The 17,473-nt window shown below is 36.8% G+C and overlaps 2 protein-coding genes across 3 annotated transcripts in view; one reads left to right on the top strand and one right to left on the bottom strand.

The window, feature by feature from the left end:
- The window catches only part of LOC136835833 (organic cation transporter protein-like), a 29,072-nt gene extending 18,938 nt beyond the window's left edge, over nt 1-10,134 (bottom strand). Inside the window, exon 1 of the mRNA XM_067099683.1 lies at nt 10,015-10,134. The gene's annotated coding sequence lies outside the window, so the exon portion shown is untranslated. The remainder of the gene's footprint in view (nt 1-10,014) is intronic.
- GC (gamma-glutamyl carboxylase) overlaps nt 1-17,473 on the top strand; it is a 52,314-nt gene that overhangs the window by 9,288 nt on the left and 25,553 nt on the right. The window contains exon 2 of one of the 2 annotated variants that reach the window (XM_067098916.1): nt 10,056-10,214. The gene's annotated coding sequence lies outside the window, so the exon portion shown is untranslated. Of the gene's footprint in view, nt 1-10,055; nt 10,215-15,163; nt 15,454-17,473 lie in introns of those variants that run through there. The other variant, XM_067098915.1, reaches the window with a different exon arrangement.

Raw genomic sequence — 17,473 nt, 5'->3', positions numbered from 1 at the left:
CCAATTGAGATTGTATCATCTGCAAACATCAAGCCAGTCACTCTCCCGTCCATGGTTTCTAAAAAAAACACACTTTACTGCCATTGTAAAATTGTTCAGTCACTCTTGATAATTTATTTTTAAATTATACATCCTCAACACCATCCACATTGCATCTCTGTCACCTCTGTAGTAAGTTTTTTTTTTTCTAGGTCAGTGCCTGCCACATATACGTAGCTGTTTCCCTTTCCTTTCAAACTTCTCATATATAACTGTTTCATAGTAAAAATTTGATTTACACACCTTTTCTAAACCAACAATCTTCTTCCCTCTCAGTCTTTCTTTCAGAATCCTACCAGATACCTTCCCTCGTGTACTAACTGATATTATTCCCCTGTAATTCTTATATTCAAGTCTGTCACCTCTACTTTTATTGCGTTGGCCAGTTACTCCTCTCATTTATTTGTTTGGCTTGACTCAACCAAACGTCATCACGGTGCCCCAGAATCTCATTTGTAATCCCATTAACTCCTAATGTCTAATCATTCTACAACCTCTTGATTGCCCTTGATACAGCCTCAACTGTCACTTCTACATCAAACTTACCCTTATATTAACCCTTATGCTGTCGCATCATTCATCTCTGCTTATCGTCCATCCTTCACATTCAGCAACTCTTCAGTATACTCATCCATTGACTCAGGACTGCATTCACTTCAGACATTTCTCTGTTTGCACCATTATCCTTAGATATTTTTTTTATTAACCGTCTTCCCTGTAGAACGTTTTGTACCCTATGAAGTGCATGTTCACCTTCTCCCCTCTGTTGTCATTACTTGAGTTCTTTGTCTCGCATTTTCATTTTGACTGCACTTTCCGTCCTGCTGCCCCCGTGACACCACCTTCGAATCTTACATGCTGCCCATTTACTCCTTCCAGCTCTCTGTCTTTAACCTTAGCCTATGGTTACCCCATTCTAGCCTTTTATGTTCGTCTCACTTCATTTTCAACTCACTCGCCTTAATTACATTTACAGTAACATTTACTGTCCTCCTCCGATTCAAACCTGCCTTAACCTTTGCTTCAACTGGATAAGGATCACATGCACCTCCAGACACTTTGCATCTCGGATTACATCCATCAACTGGCTGTTCTATCTACTCTGTACTAGAACATAAACAACTTTTCCTCACCATCACCTCTTTTCCAAGTACACTTATAAAAATCCTTCGTTGGAAACCAAAAGCCATCAAGCTCCATCTAAACATATTTCTATAAGACGCCATCTATTCTGATTTACTCTGGGAATTCTGTACCCTCCAACAAAGCCATACTTACGTACACCGTGACATTTTTTATACAAAAAAATATTAAGTCGCGAATGTCATTCAACATCCATTTGAACTACCTCGGGAATAACATGCACCCAAGGGGAAAGTAAAAACGTCAGTGTAAGTCGGCGTTTCCCAACCAGTCGGCAGTTCGATTCCCACTGGTGACGAAGCGCTCATCAATTACAATTCCCCTTTTCGGGGGGGTATGCTATTCCCGAGAGTGAAGGATGATGTACGATAGAAACAAGTAAAAAATGCGCCGAAGAAACTTCGGCGCAACCGAGGTTTCTGCACCGAAAATAGATCTATCTTTCGGTGGTCTCGGTATAATGCTGTATGAGCCGTGGCCCATGAAACATTAACCACGGCCCGGTGGTGGCCTATCCTATATTGATGCTCGAAGCACGATTGTGGGTAATTTTAACCTTAAATAAAATAAAAACCACTGAGACTAGAGGGCTGCAATTTGGCATGTTTGATGATTGGAGGGTGGGTGATCAGCATACCAATTTGCAGCCCTCTAGGCCTCAGTAGTTTTTAAGGCCTGAGGGCGGAGAGGAAAAAAGTGCGGACAGAATAAAGTGCGGACGGACACAGAAAGCCGGCACAACAGTTTTCTTTTACAGAAAACTAAAATGAATCAAAGATAGGGAAAGAGAGATGATTAGTTAGTTAAATGGGTCAGAATGTTTAGTGGACTTAATCCCCATGGAGGTGATGTTATATTTTATTTCTACCCAGTACAAGGTTGGCGTGCGCTGAATCACGTGAATGTGACAATTCGCTCTGATTAGACGAGCGGCTGTAAAGACCGGTTTATGGTGTATTTAAGTACGTTTTTGAACTCCTGGCTTTCGCTCTGTTCTATCCGGTTTTGTGTGGTGGATGTAACTGACATTATATGGATATATTATATATATATATATATATATATATATATATATATATATATATATATATATATATATATATATATATATATATATATATATATATATATATATAAGGTATACATGTGTATGTACTGCATATATTAGATATATATACGTGTACAGTATATGTGTATATAGAGCTATCTTTTATATATATAAAGAGGCTAATGCCGTGCAAGTTTTACTTCTGGTGTGATTCATCAACGATTCAGCATTTTAAATATGAATATGGCAGTAACCATTACGTTGTTTTCCTCTCCACCCCTGATAGGGTAAAGATTATATATTATATAATCCCACGAATGAACACAAATATCTTGAAACAGCACTAATTAATAGAACATATATTTTTCCCTCCTTATCCTTTTCAAAATACGTAACGAACGAATGACAGCAAGACGACTTGCTCGCACTGGCATGTAACTACAAATGAAGATTCTAAACACAGACGTATTATATAACACAGTCCTCATTTGATAAGAGAGTTCTAGTGAGACTCTTGAACTACTAATTCCTTGAACCCAGGCGAAACGGAATAATTTTTTATGCCATCTGTACAGAGGCTATGCCAGATCTCGTGATAAAAAAAAAAAACAAATGAAACTACTTTGGAGACGTGGAGATAAATGCGTTGGAATGTTGCCTTAATATGGGCCGTAAACACAAGAATGAGAAGCGGATTTTAGCAGTATTTTGTCCTTTCATGTACACACTAGGAATTACCTGGTCCAAAGAATAATGTAACATGTAATAAATATATATGTATATATATGTATATATATATATATATATATATATATATATATATATATATATAATATATATATATTATGTAATGTAATTATATATAATATATATGCATAAACACATATATATTCAAACAGATCGCCTGCACAAATGTTCTATGCATTAATACAATTACAAACAGGACCTCATTTAAACGGTTACTAGACAATGAGGACAGACAAGTCCTTAAAAGCTTGTAAATTATTTGAACAAAAATTTCTGCTCCATACCATCCCTGTTTAAATGGAGTCCTGTTATTGAATATATATATATATATATATATATATATATATATATATATATATATATATATATATATACATATACTTTACATACATACATACATCACTTTATTAAGTTTTTTGGGGGGGCTTGTTCCTTACAAATGTGTGTAGGCTACCTTGTGCATCTTGATAATAATAATGACAAAAATAATTTCTGATAATATTGCTGTTGATATGAAGGGGTCCCGTGACATTTCATTTGTTATTTCAACCTCGAGAAAGAATCCGTATATTGTGCTCTTGATAAAATAGAGAAACGTAATTTTTTATTATTTCTTCCAGTTAAGAAGACATCAAAGGAAGGTTTTCTTATACTATGAATTCTGATTGAACCCCAAACCCCTCGATAAGGATGAGGTAAATGATAATTACACCCTTCCTCTTTTCTCGACACTGGTCAATTCTCTCCCTTCGAGTCTCTTCCATTCTTTCTCTTCCCTCCTTCCGTTGTCTCCCTAGTGCTCCTTCCTTCCTTCTCTCCCTGCTCCTCCTCTTTGTCCTTTCATTTCTTCTGTTCCGCTCTCCCGACCTCTTCTTCCTACAATTATCCGTAGGGGATTAGCGCCGTCAGTGCATTTCACCTGGTGCACTGTAGGCGTTTGCAATGCCCCTTCGGCCTCAAGTCGCACCACTTTTTAGCCTACCCGTAGCGGGGTAGTGCCGTCAGTGCACCTCATGCGGTGTACTGTAGGCATTACTAAATATTCTTTGCAGCGTCCCTTCGGCCCCTAGCTGCAACCCCTTTCATTCCTTTTACTGTACCTCCATTCATGTTATTCTTCTTCCTTCTCTTAACAAATATTTCATAGTGAGGTTTTCTTCCTATTACACCTTTCAGACCTACCTACTTTCAATTTCCTTTCCAGCGCTGAATGACCTCGTAGATCCCAGTGCTTGGCCTTTAGCCTAAACTGTATATCCAATCCAATTCACTTTTTAGCCTTTTACTTGACCTCCATTCCTGCTTCCTTTCTTCAGTCAAGCTCTCCAACACCTCTAACTATTACTTCTTAATAATACTGTTTTTTTCCAGTTCATCCTTTAGTTATTTGTACTTCATCTCCTTTATTTTCTGGGTTTCTTTATTATGGGTGTCCAGCCACCTTCAGCGCCCTCTTTTTACACTCTAAGGGGCTGAAGTGTCGGCAAGTGCCCCAGTGCTTGCTTGACAGGCTCAAAAATTTCATAAATTGCCCTCCTGCAATTGTCTTTCCCTCTCTTCCATTCTCTTCCTTCTTTTCCTGTACCGTAAAGCGACATAAATAAAAATTCGCGTTCTTTCTAAACTTAGAATCTATAAGATCAGTATTTCCTGTCAACTGCGGCTTAACCCAGTCTTTGAGAAGTTGAGAAAAAGTGCCTTCTGTCAGTGGTATTCATTTCCGTCTTTTTTTCCTTTTTGTGGTTTTTGGTACTACGATGTGTACAGTCGAGTCTTACACAGGAAAACAGCGTTGATCCGCAAGATCACATTGCATCAGGAATATCAAATTTCGTTAGGAGGGCTGAAGTAGAACGTGAAAGTATACTGTTCTCACCTTTGCCAAGAGGGTGAACTTCTACTGACGTTAGGTGCTTCTCTTACATGTATGAAAACGCAAAAGCAGGCAAATTCGGATGTGGTTTCAAAATGTGGACCTTATACCAATTGTAGATATTCGGTTGGTAATGGAATCAGATTTATTCAAAAGGTTTGTCCAAGGAAATGGTGATTTGTTCCTGCAAAGTATTTGGAGTACTTGGAAGACCTTTAATATCGAAGAAGCCTCAGACAGAAGGGGAGTGGTTCAGTTTATACTACGTAAACCAACGCACGCTTGACAAGTTTAAATCGTAATGGGATAGTATGTGAGTTTCTATCGCAGTTGCTTGATTGCTTACTGCATGTATTTTCTTATGCATACATGTAATTTTGTATGATTACATTTCTTGTTTAATATGACATTGTGATCGTTACGATTAACTGGCGCTTCATACGTAAAGTTGCCCGTCCCACTGGCAATTGCTCTAAGAAAAACACTGTTCTGAGATTTCAATCGTGTATTTGATATATATTATTGCTCTGTTATTGACACCGTTAATATATTCCTCGAAGATAAAGTTAAGCGAGCTTTTCAAATACAATTTGTTCACGTTTTCCCAAGTTCCTCGCAGTCATACGGTCTCTCCCTCCCCCTACGTATGGGGATGCAATCGGCAGACCATGAGAAATGTTGCCAGGCCAGGTTTCCTCAGCTCTTAAGTCAACACGAAAGAGGGAGAAGAAAAGATAATGCGTAGAAGGGCGGTTGACATGAATGCCTCGAAGTAATCCTAGTCGTTGTTAGTGCTGTTTTCCCCTTTGTTGTGAGTATCCTTTCGGGTGTGTACCTAGTTTATCCCTGAAGGTATTTTCTTGAGATTGCTTCGCAGATAAACCTATGCAGAGTAAACGAAAACTATTGGATATTAAAAGTTGACTCGACGGAAGTATTTTCGTTGCAGGGTTTCATGGCAAAACTTAATGTGAGTATGGAGAGGGAGCGAAAACTATTACAAATTAGAAGTTGACACTACGGAAGAGTCATCCAAGCTTCTTTTGTGTCGAAGGCCGATACCAACAGCCTAGAATTTCCGTAGACTAATTTGTTGTATAAGGTTCTGTAGAGGTAATTACATTTGTTCCTAAACGAATACAGATCAATGGTCTTGACAGTACATAGGAATTACCTTCAGCGCAAGCGTCAAGATAATTCCTACGTAAAGACCTCAGATTCGTATGTTAGGAAAAATACAAATTACTTTCAAAATTTGTCATTTCTTATGTTAAAATTATGAACTTTTTAGAGTCATGTATTATAGAAAATAAATGCTTTTTAATTCTATATATATACAGTATATGTATATATATATATATATATATATATATATATATATATATATATATATATATATATACAGTATATGTATATATATATATATATATATATATATATATATATATATATATATATACATACATGCATACACAAAATATATATATATATATATGTGTGTGTGTGTATGTATATATGCACATATGTATTCTGTATATTGACCAAAATAAATCTTTACATACGTCTGAACGGAAATTAAAAACACATCGTAACTTGTTTTGGTATCCAGCTCCCTAAGGTAAATCCTCGGATTTATTCAGCGGGAGTTGAGACACTGCTGTGACCAGACTGAATGCTTGCAATATTGCGTTTGGTATGGAAAGAGGAACGAAGGTAAAAGAGAAAATGTATTTGTTCGAAAGGCGCGGAATTTGATTTAGAAAACATTTGGCAGATATTCTATGCTTTGGAAACACATATCTGTCTATCTGTAATATAATCCGAGTGGATTTTTCTTGTTTGTCCCTAGTGGGGGAGACATGACACAGCCACCCACCCCATTCAGACCAGTTTGTCCTCCCCAGGTGGGGGCCGGGTAGGTAGGGGAACGGGAGGGTAGGGGTAAGTAGGGGATTGGGAGGGTAGGGGAGACAACAGCATCGGGTCCCAGCACGCCAACAGCTTTTAAAAGTAAATATTTAATTAGAGAAATGGGTAGTGGGTTTGGGCTTGCCAGCTTAGCAAGTAAGCAAAGCTCGCTCTCTGATTCTCAATACTGGGGGGTGTTACCTTTATTAAGTGCAGTTCGTTTGTATAAGAGGCTCTGTAATTTTCATTATTTTTTCCACGGTTGCAGAAACGGAATTGCTGCTGTAAAAGATTGTGTAAGGCCGAGAAGTGGATTTGTTCTAGTCAACTCTTTATAGCTGTACTTTAGCTGAAAGTTTGTTTGAAGGCCACCAAATGTTGCTGCCTCTCATCGTTGCTGCTTGTTATCTGAGGAATACACCAGCCTTGTTGTAACAGGTTAATTAATTATCTATAGGTGCGTTCATTGTAGGTTTGATGTTAGGAAGTACAAGTTGCTGATCGTCTGCAACTTCTTTAAAGATAAAATTCTTTTGGTAATTATACAATTTTTAAAACTATTGTATGAAAAGTGGCGAAGGTATCATAATGACGGGCAGATACCGACAGCATCTTGGCATCCTAATTATATATGAACGAATGAATATTTGTTAATTAGTCGACAAAAAAAGATGAAAAAGTTGAAAGTACATTAGCTTCGAACACCGTAGGGGGGTTAGTGCCGTCAGTGCACCTCATCCGGTGCACTGTAGGCATTACTTAAGGCAGCGTGCCTTCGGCCCATAGCTGCAACCCCTTTCGTTCCTTTTACTGTACCTCCTGTCATATTCTCTTTCTTCCATCTTACTTTCCACCCTCTCCTGACAACAGTTTCATAGTGCAATTGCGAGGTTTTCCTCCTGTTACACCTTTCAAACTTTTGATGTCAGTTTCCGTTTCAGCGCTGAATGACCTCATTGGCCCCAGTGCTTGGACTTTGGCCTAAACTCTATATTCAATTCAATTCATTAGCTTCGAAGTACCATAGGAATGAATAAATACGGGATTTGAGCATTGAGGTGGTAATGGACACGATTCTTTCAAGTTAGTCTTAAAAACCCCCGCACAAGATTACAGAAAATGGCTAAATAGAACCGATAACAAGTTGCAAAACGGCTGATACTAAAAACAAAGAACAGTAGGCCTACTTGACCTTGTATACACGAGATTAATGTCTGCATAATGTAGAACAGAATTTGAACAGAATGGTATGAAAACGGACAATACATGTCCAGGAAGTGGCTGTATGTTTTTCCTTTATCCATGAAATGTATGTTGCAGATGAGATCCGATTCAGTGTAATTTTCTTTTTTTTAAGCAGTATCCCTGTGAATCTTGTGTTTACACTTCAAGTAATTTTCTTATGCAACGGCCTATGAAACGGGAAACTTAATACTTTAACCACCTTAGGCCTAAAACAAAAAATTAAAGCGTTTTTAAATGTTTAGGCTTAAATTTAGGACTTAGCATTTAGGCATAATTCTTAACCCTTTTCTGTTATGCCCTAAGATCTGTATTTTACCCCCACCACAAATCTATGGAATTCTCTCTATTATTTTATAAGTGCTATAACCCTCCTACTTTTGCGGGGGTGGACCTATCTCTTAAGGCTTTCCGCCCGCTCATTCTTAATCTTCATATGCCCCACACTTTTTGGCTTTTCCTACCGACAAGAAATATATCGGACCACGCGGTACACTGTAGGCATTACTAAAGGGTATTTGCAGCGTCCTTTCGCCCCTAGATACACCCACTTTTTTTTAGTCTTATACATTCCCTCCATTCCCTCTCTTGTCCAGCGTCTAACTAATTATTCAGTTTGCAACTGTGGGTTTTCTCCCAGTTTCACAATTGGACCGTTGCACTTCGCTTGATTTATTTTGTAGGGTCTGTATCTTGCCGTCCAACTACTCCAGCTCCCTCTTCGCACTTTTTTTATCACTTTTTTTTTAGTGCTGAATGGTTCAAGTTGCCCCAGTGCTTGGTTTTTTAGCTTAAATTCCATGAATCCAATCAAGTTTCCTATGGGTAAAATCGAATGTGTGACTCGAATTCATTAGAAGTATTGGTTAGCGTAGTCTTTCTTTTCAATGGACATTTGATTATGGTTAAGGAATTCTACTTTGATAAACTGAACGTCTGTAAAAATGGGTTTTTGAGCTTCTGATAATAATAGTATTCGAGGACATGAAGTATGAAATTATGTTTTCAACGACGATACATTTGGCCGAATCTGAACATTGCCCAACGAAGTAACTTAGGCATAACAGGACTGAAAGTTTTTTCAATGGTTTCCTTTTCTTAACTAAACTACTAGTGTTCTGGTGAGGTAGCGGTCAATATTTCGTTGTGGGAGTAAGAATCATTCAGTAAGTTTTTTTTTCTTCTTCTTCTGAATAGCAAATGTCGAAGAACTGAACAGTAGATTAGTTTTACAATTGCAAACGCCATTAATCTTTACAGTAGCTTATAGGATCTTTGTAGTCCTCACGAATATGTTATATAAAGTTTTCTGTAAAGTAATTGGTTAATATTTTTACTACCTTGGAGTTACGTGGTCCTGTTTAGGTATATTTCTCGCTGACCATATCCCGCCAGCCATTTCCATTCATATACTCGTATATACACACACCTATATATAATACTTATATGATATATATATATATATATATATATATATATATATGTGTGTGTGTGTGTGTGTGTGTGTGTGTGTGTGTTGTTTGTCCGCGGCGCGCCTGAGTGCTTCTTTATATCAAATTCAGCGTTAAAATCAATTTTTAGGAGACTGGACCTGTATCCCGTAGTAAAATAATGTGCTGCATGAAACTGAAGATTTTAAAGAATATTATGAAAGGCATTACAAGTTCCAAATTGCTTCTGTGAGCATTTTGGATAAAAACAGAAAGGGCGTGACCACGGTACTGGTTTTTAGCGACGTTAAACGTCCTAGAAAAATGCAAAGTGATCTGTCAATGTTGCAGTCTTCACTCGTGATTACCTTTTGGTGCAGACACAGTATCGCTTGACTGGTTCACCTTCGTAGGGACAATGTATACACATGAACACACGTACTTTGTGTGTGTGTGTGTGTGTCCGTCTAACTGTTTGTGTGTGTATGATAGTTAAACAAATGTAACTTGCAATTCTGAACCTGTGTATCACTAATGTTTTGAATTGACCCTTATGGCAATCTAAAACTTCAAAAAACACTCACCTCTGAATTCCGTTGACTGAATATCCGATTGCTTTTGGCAGGGCCTTTGGGGACACTGTTGAAGACACCACAGTATACAAAATGAGGAGGGAGAAGATCGACCAATGCCGAAGACTGAGAAGTGAGGAAACCTACGACCAAAGAACAAAGAGGCCCCCCCTGTTACGCTTCGTTCGGACTGAACCGGTTTCATACAGAATGTAAGTGTGCGTCCTTTTTATTATTATTATTATTATTATTATTATTATTATTATTATTATTATTATTATTATTATTATCTTCCAGAGCTTTGCACCTTTTCTGTGAATTTTTGATAAAAAATTATTGTCTTTATTTTATTGTTTTTCCGTACTTGGTAAGTTATCGTTGCTTTCACCTTAGGAGGTCATATGCAGTAAATTTTATCTTCCTCACTGCATTCCACAGTTTTACTTTCAGTCATTTTAATATCTGAACAGTTTCTCTACAAACCGAATTCGATAGAGATATTTTGTATCATGGATATATCTCTTCAATTCAAAATATTGAGTTGCAGAACGGAAGGAAGCTGTACAACGCTTGAAGGATTAAAAAGCATGGAGCTTTCAATTTCTGAACATTCAACCCAAAAACTGAGATTTTTTAACCTGTTTTTAATAGAAACGATGAAAATTTTCAATCTGCCGTTTTCCCGATTCGCACAGTCCTCTTTAAAGGGGTAAAGAACCACAAGATTCCATTACGTTGTATAACATGGACGTGAAATAAAAAGAAACAAGCAACAGAACAACAGATACTCAGAACGTGCTCCTTTTGGGGTATCCCCTCAATTCCTTTCCCGCCACCCGCCAAACCCCCACCCCCTCATTCCCCACCTCCCCTTTTCCAATAGCCTTTTCCAATAGGCTTGGCAAAATGCAACTATTGCGTTGCCGGGACAATTGGCCCTGCCGTTTAAAAATGCAAATCTACCGCCTTGGAAGTCACAGTGAAGAACCTATCAGCAATATATTTAGGAGGAAGCTGTTCCTCTTAAGCGTATGGGTCTGGCAGCATCGTGGGTTAACGGTAACCTCACGCTTTTTACCGTACTTGGATTCGAATCGCGTCTGGGGAGGAAGAGTTTCTGTAAGTTCCCCTTCAGAGCCGTCAGTTGAGGCCTCCAGAAGAAAGAGTATCCAGAAAGTGTAAACATCGATAAGTTGAGAGGTCAGAATGTCCATTAGAATATATTTCGAGCGAATGTGACCAGTGTATATATATATATATATATATATATATATATATATATATATATATATATATGTGTGTGTGTGTGTGTGTGTGTGTTGGATGTATATGTATGTATGTATGTATATATATATATAATAAATTTCTGTTCCACATCAGGATCGAACCCAGGTCTTTAAATTGTCAATTGAAAGAGACGACTGAAAGACATGGGTTCGATCCTGATGTGAGTCAGAAATTTAATTATGTTCCACCCGTGATTGTGTAGTGTGTATATATATATATACATACATACATACATACATACATACATATACATATACATATGCATATACATACGCACACACACACACTATATAAGCACTCATTTTTTATATTTTTCACCCTCTTAATTGTCTTGAGACCTTCCTCAACTGACGGAGCCTCTTGTTAAAGAATATCTTCATCCATAATTCATACCCACCCTTCAAATAATGAACGCATCATTACTGAACAGCATAGATTTTGTGTGGATCCGAAACAAAATTATTTTATTTTTATAAAACCTTTTGGTATCATACATGGAGCTGGAGGACAAATTTTGCGATACAAAAAAGTTAACACTTGCAGCAACATCATCACCAACAAAAATAATAGCAACAGTACTTACAACAATCAATAGAGAACCTTGTATACCAGTCATTTCGGCATTTTCCATGAATACAGTTTTGAGTTATAAACTGCATGATAACCTGCACGAATTAACCGCTTTCATTCTTCCACTGTCCATTTATTCGTGAATTCATACATACATTATATATGTATGTATGTATATATATATATATATACATATATATATATATATATATATATATATATATATATATATATATATATATATATATATTATATATATAATATATATATACAAATATTTTTATATATATACATATATATATGTATATATATATAAATTAAAATGTGCAGAACGTCATGAAAGAAGAGAAAGATAGGAGCTGCAGAGACTGATATGAATCTGAAAATGTCCTTAAGAAGTGGAACTTGAAAGTAAATGTTACCAGGAGTAAAGTTCTTAATGAGAGGAAATATGGAAGATGTACCGACGAATGCTGTTACAGAAGGTTGAAGAATGAGAGTGTTTGGTTCATACAAGTATTTGAGGCAGCATGTAACGGATGAAGGTAAAAAGAGAGATGAAGCACAAAACAGACATAGCAAGGAAGGTAGCAAGAGCTTTGCAGAATGTTAGAAGCAGAAGAGTTAATGGAAGCAAAACTGGAATGTGTATAGAGAAATTGAGCCAGCTCTCCCGTACAGGAGTGAAGTAGGGTTCTTGAATGTCCAAGGAAACCAACTAAAAGGGTGAAAAGTCTTGCGAATGTAAAAGGTGGATCAATGTTTTGCCAGGTGGAACCAGTGGAAATAGGATGGTGAAAAGGATGGATAATTCGGAAGTCTCGGGAGGAAGAGACCAAGAAAGCCTTTACTAGGTGTGAGTGTGAGAGGCGTTGGAACAGGAAGGTCTGGAAGCGAGAGACAGAGAGACGCAGTGTTTTTAAGGTAATCGAGGGAAAACTGATGAGTCTTCTTTGTAGGTACATAAAGCTGAAACATCTGCGTAAGAAGTTGATTTTTTATTCTGCAGTTAAGAGATGAACGTAACCGTATCTGGTCATGATTTCTTCAGAAGCCACCCCTCAATGGAGAAAACAATACCTGATATTACAAAGGTGATATAAACACTATTATTCTTTCTGTACTGAAATACCCAGTCCAAGAGAAAGAAGGTCTGCTCACTTCCCCCCAAAATCCCCCATGTAGGCGGAGCTTCGTCTACCTCCTTATTGCGTCAGCAGGTGAATTGCCGTAATGAGCAGGTACCTCTAAGATACGTCATCGCCTACGTGGTTACCCCAGGTGGGACGCGACTCCACCCAATTGGGTAGACCTTGTCTCTCTTGACCTTGGAAATACCAGCACAAGTTGTGGAGCCGAAAACCCCATTCCCCGGCCATTTGCAAATCCACTAAGCACAGCGACGAGAATGCTATTATATTTTCCCTGGTGTCTTAAAAAAGTGAAGAGCGTGGTTGCCACAAGCCACTAGAGAAGAGGCTCATTTGCTGTTTATGGGGTATTCCCTCCCCCCGCGCCCGACATAAAATCCAGTAGCTAAAGTATGAATGTCGCAGTGACCGGTTTCTTTTCAGCTCCGGAGCCACCCACTTTCAGAGGAACCGACTTGTTGTTGAGAGACATTTTACAAATTATGTACGTCCGTAAATCGCACAAGATAGACTAACATAACGGCAAAACAAAAAAAAATAATTTCAAAGCAGCATGCGCTATCTTCCAGCGGTGGAAGGATACAGTCAGACAAATATTACAACATGAAATGAGTGATGTTCGAAGCTCAAAAGAAACATTCTTTTTATGGGGCTTAATCAGCGAGTCTCAGGTGCGTCGTTGGTGGATTACCTGCCAACCAGGGCTTAACGCTCTCTTTGGGATTTTACCTTTGTTCGTGAGAGGGTATGTTTTTTAGAGCACTGTGGTGTAAAATGTGTCTTGAGTATTGTTTCTGTATATTATTATTATTATTATTATTAAATTATAAAATACAAAATCCACATTTATGTAAAGTATCATATTTACAAATAATAAAATGAATTAATTTTATTATTTGTAAATACAGTACTTTACATAAATGTGATTTTGTATTTTATAAAACATATTCACGGGATTGTGAAGAAGATTTGCATTATTATTATTATTATTATTATTATTATTATTATTATTATTATTATTATTATTATTATTATTATTATTATTATTATTATTCAGAAGATGAACCCTATTCACACGGAACAAGCCAGGCCACACGGGACAGAAACTTGAAATTCAGGCTTCCAACGAATATGGTGTTCATTCGGAAGAAGCAACAGAAGGTAATGGGAAATACAGATAGAGGAGATCAGTTGTTAGAAAACCAGATAACAAGTTTGCCTCAGATCTAATTGTAACAGCGTTGGCTTCATATATCAAACAATTTTCTTATTTTTCTCACTATAGTATATATTTAACTCCCCAAAGAAGGTTAATAAGTTCGTTTATTTATGGATGACAAGGATATTCACGTCAAATGAGAAAAAAAACTCGCATAGACGTCAGTACACAATCCAACTTTTCCGCACTCTTAAGGCAGCTTCTAAAGAAGCACTCTTAGGCTTGTTTTATCCTGGAGGCATAGGAGAGAGAGAGAGAGAGAGAGAGAGATGAAACGGGAGAAGGAGGAAAAGATATATGAAAAGAAACAGTGAGGAATTGTGAGGGAAAGAAACCATTGAATTACCAAAGTGATGTTTAGTCGATTTGGTGTGTTGCAGTCTCATTCCAGAAGGCTTACTAAGATCCAGAAGGTTATATATATATATATATATATATATATATATATATATATATATATATATATATATATATATATATATATATATATATATATATATATATATATATATATATATATATATATATATATATATATATATATATTAGATTTATATAATTTTCATCTTAGTCACCGATTTTCTCTCTGATGGCGGTAATTTGCCAACGTTAATTCGTAGTGTATCTTAAAAGAAGGACCTGCTTCGAGGTTGATGTGTGCTGGAAACATCGAGTTACCTTCGTTCAGGAAGGACGCTAAGACAAAAGCAATATATACGTAATAACGGCAGCATCACAGTTGCTTCACTCTCAGTGATCTTCCAGGATTTCGTCAGGAGCTTACTGTGTTTTGTAGCGTCTGTAAAAAGGATGATGAGCTTAAAAAGAAATATAAAAAAAGAAGTCTAAAACTGATGTGATATTCCACCCACGTAGATGCCCTAAGCTCCTTACGAGATGGGGACTTGGGAGGGATAAGGCGGGTGTTAGTAGGGGGAGAGGGGGAGGAGCATAGAGGGAGGGGGGTGCGTGAAGGCTCAACGAGAGAATGGAAAAACAAAGGCATCCTCCCTCCTCCTCCGACGAGGAAGGATGGATGGATGGAAAAAGGAGCAGGGGCCTCGTTCTGAGCATGCGCCAATCGTCAAGCAACCACCTGTGGAGTAGGACATAACCCATCGAAGAAAACAGAAGCGCCGTTTGAGTGGGGCTCGTCGTTTTCCACGTTTGCGAGTCTCCCTCGCTTCGTTTTGACTTCATTGGCATCTTGACTGGTCCTCTGAGGTAAGAAGAATGGTCTTTTAAAAGAAAAACGTCAATCTGGGCTTTACTTTACGACACACTTGAGCAGAAGGAGCAACTGCATAGACTTAACAGGTAACCTATTTAGCAATTACCTGGATTCAAAGCGGAAACAGAAACGCTTGCCGTGAGCGAAATCATTCACAATTCTTCGTACTTTTCTCGCGATCGTTGTTATTAAGTGATGTCCTTACACTGCTCTGATGTCAAATTAACATAGTAGACGGGATACTATCGAATGTGCTTTATTCTTAATAATAATGTAGTGTTAATGATGATAGGATTTCTAATAACGATTTTGACTTGACTTGATTGATCACTAGATATAACATAGCTTCGTTTTTTCTTTCAGCCTACTGAAGATAAGAGTATGTTGTTAAAACTTGTTTGAAACGCTGCTAAATGGGTTCATTGACGCTACATTTGTTCGTCTTTGCATTTTCTGATCCACTTGTACGTAGGAAAAAATTAATAACATATATAATTTTATTTATTATCATCCCTGCTTTTGCTTCAGCCCTCATGTTTAATCCATTTATTCTTTTTGACTGACCGCTGACGAATCATGAAATCTTATGGTTCTGGAATTAACAGTTTCCCACTGACAAAAATAGCATGATGGATTGTAACCTTTCTCGTGGGATTAATACGCGAGAGATGGCGGGATGCCATGTAATTGCTTCTTAGTTACAAGAGTTATAAGGCATTGCCCCTTCAAGAACGGTGATAGTAAAATACGGTGTGCACTCTCCATAGAATTTATGTTGGTCTAAGGATTGTGCATTACTTTATATACTGTACATATGTATATATATATATATATATATATATATATATATATATATATATATATATATATATATATATATATATATAATGTGTGTAAATATATATATATATAGTTTATGTATGTACTCGTATATATCATAATGATAATAATAATAAATAATAATAATAATAATAATAATAATAATAATAACAGTAAGATACGATATGTAGCGCATTCACTTCCAGTTAATCATTGTGTGGTGAGCAGGATAACACTTTTCTTATTCATTCTTAATATTCAGAGACAACATCAAAAGCGGGGTTCCGTAAATATCAGTGATATTTGTCGTCATTATCATCAGTATTACCCTTTATTCCTTTTGACTTGAAGACTGCTTAAGAAACCTTTCACCTTTATCAGTACCTGAATATCCTATGTTGGCCTTTGTCTCTTTCTCGGTTATATATAAAACTAGGCAACGTAGAAAATGGAGAGTTTAAAGCGCTTATTAGACAGGTCGACTTTCAAGACCACGACCCTTCTATGAATTATAAGACTTTTTTCCTAGTAAATTTCGTATGATTCCGTTTGTAGTAAATCTCTGACATGGAGTTAGTTGTAGAAAGTGACATATATATAAATTTATTGCTAGAAAATTTCTTACATTATTTTATTTCTTGAACATCTAAATATCTTTTATTAGAATATCTAGGAAACCTCTTCTATAGCTTTATGTCTTGAAAATCTCTTGTATGAATTTCTGCTATTGCATACTACCACCTTGGCTTTTATTTTTTGAAGTCTTTATGATTTTATTTGGATGTCTTTTACAACAATTATTTATAATATATATATATATATATATATATATATATATATATATATATATATATATATATATATTATATATATATATATATGAACATAAATATTTTATAAAACACTATTTAAACGTTGAAATTCATATATTTTTGGGCACTATTGTGCACTGAAATTGTCAGAACATGGAAAGGTGGAGCCACAAAAATATTAAAGGTGTGTTCTAGCCTCCGGCTTGCAGGTGGCAGCTTATGAGGAGAATGCCAAATTCCCAGGAATTTGGCCATTCTCCTCCCAAGAAACGCCACCTCCATAACATCGGAGGCCTAGGGCCACACCTTTATGTTTTTGTATATATACCATTGTAACTTTCACCTGTCCATATTCTACCAGTGAACAGGGGCATGAAGCTAG

Source organism: Macrobrachium rosenbergii, chromosome 55 (genome assembly GCF_040412425.1).
Source record: "Macrobrachium rosenbergii isolate ZJJX-2024 chromosome 55, ASM4041242v1, whole genome shotgun sequence".
Taxonomy (NCBI): domain Eukaryota; kingdom Metazoa; phylum Arthropoda; class Malacostraca; order Decapoda; family Palaemonidae; genus Macrobrachium; species Macrobrachium rosenbergii.
The sequence above is the reverse complement of the archived record's forward strand: the minus strand, read 5'-3'. Positions and strand labels throughout refer to the sequence as shown.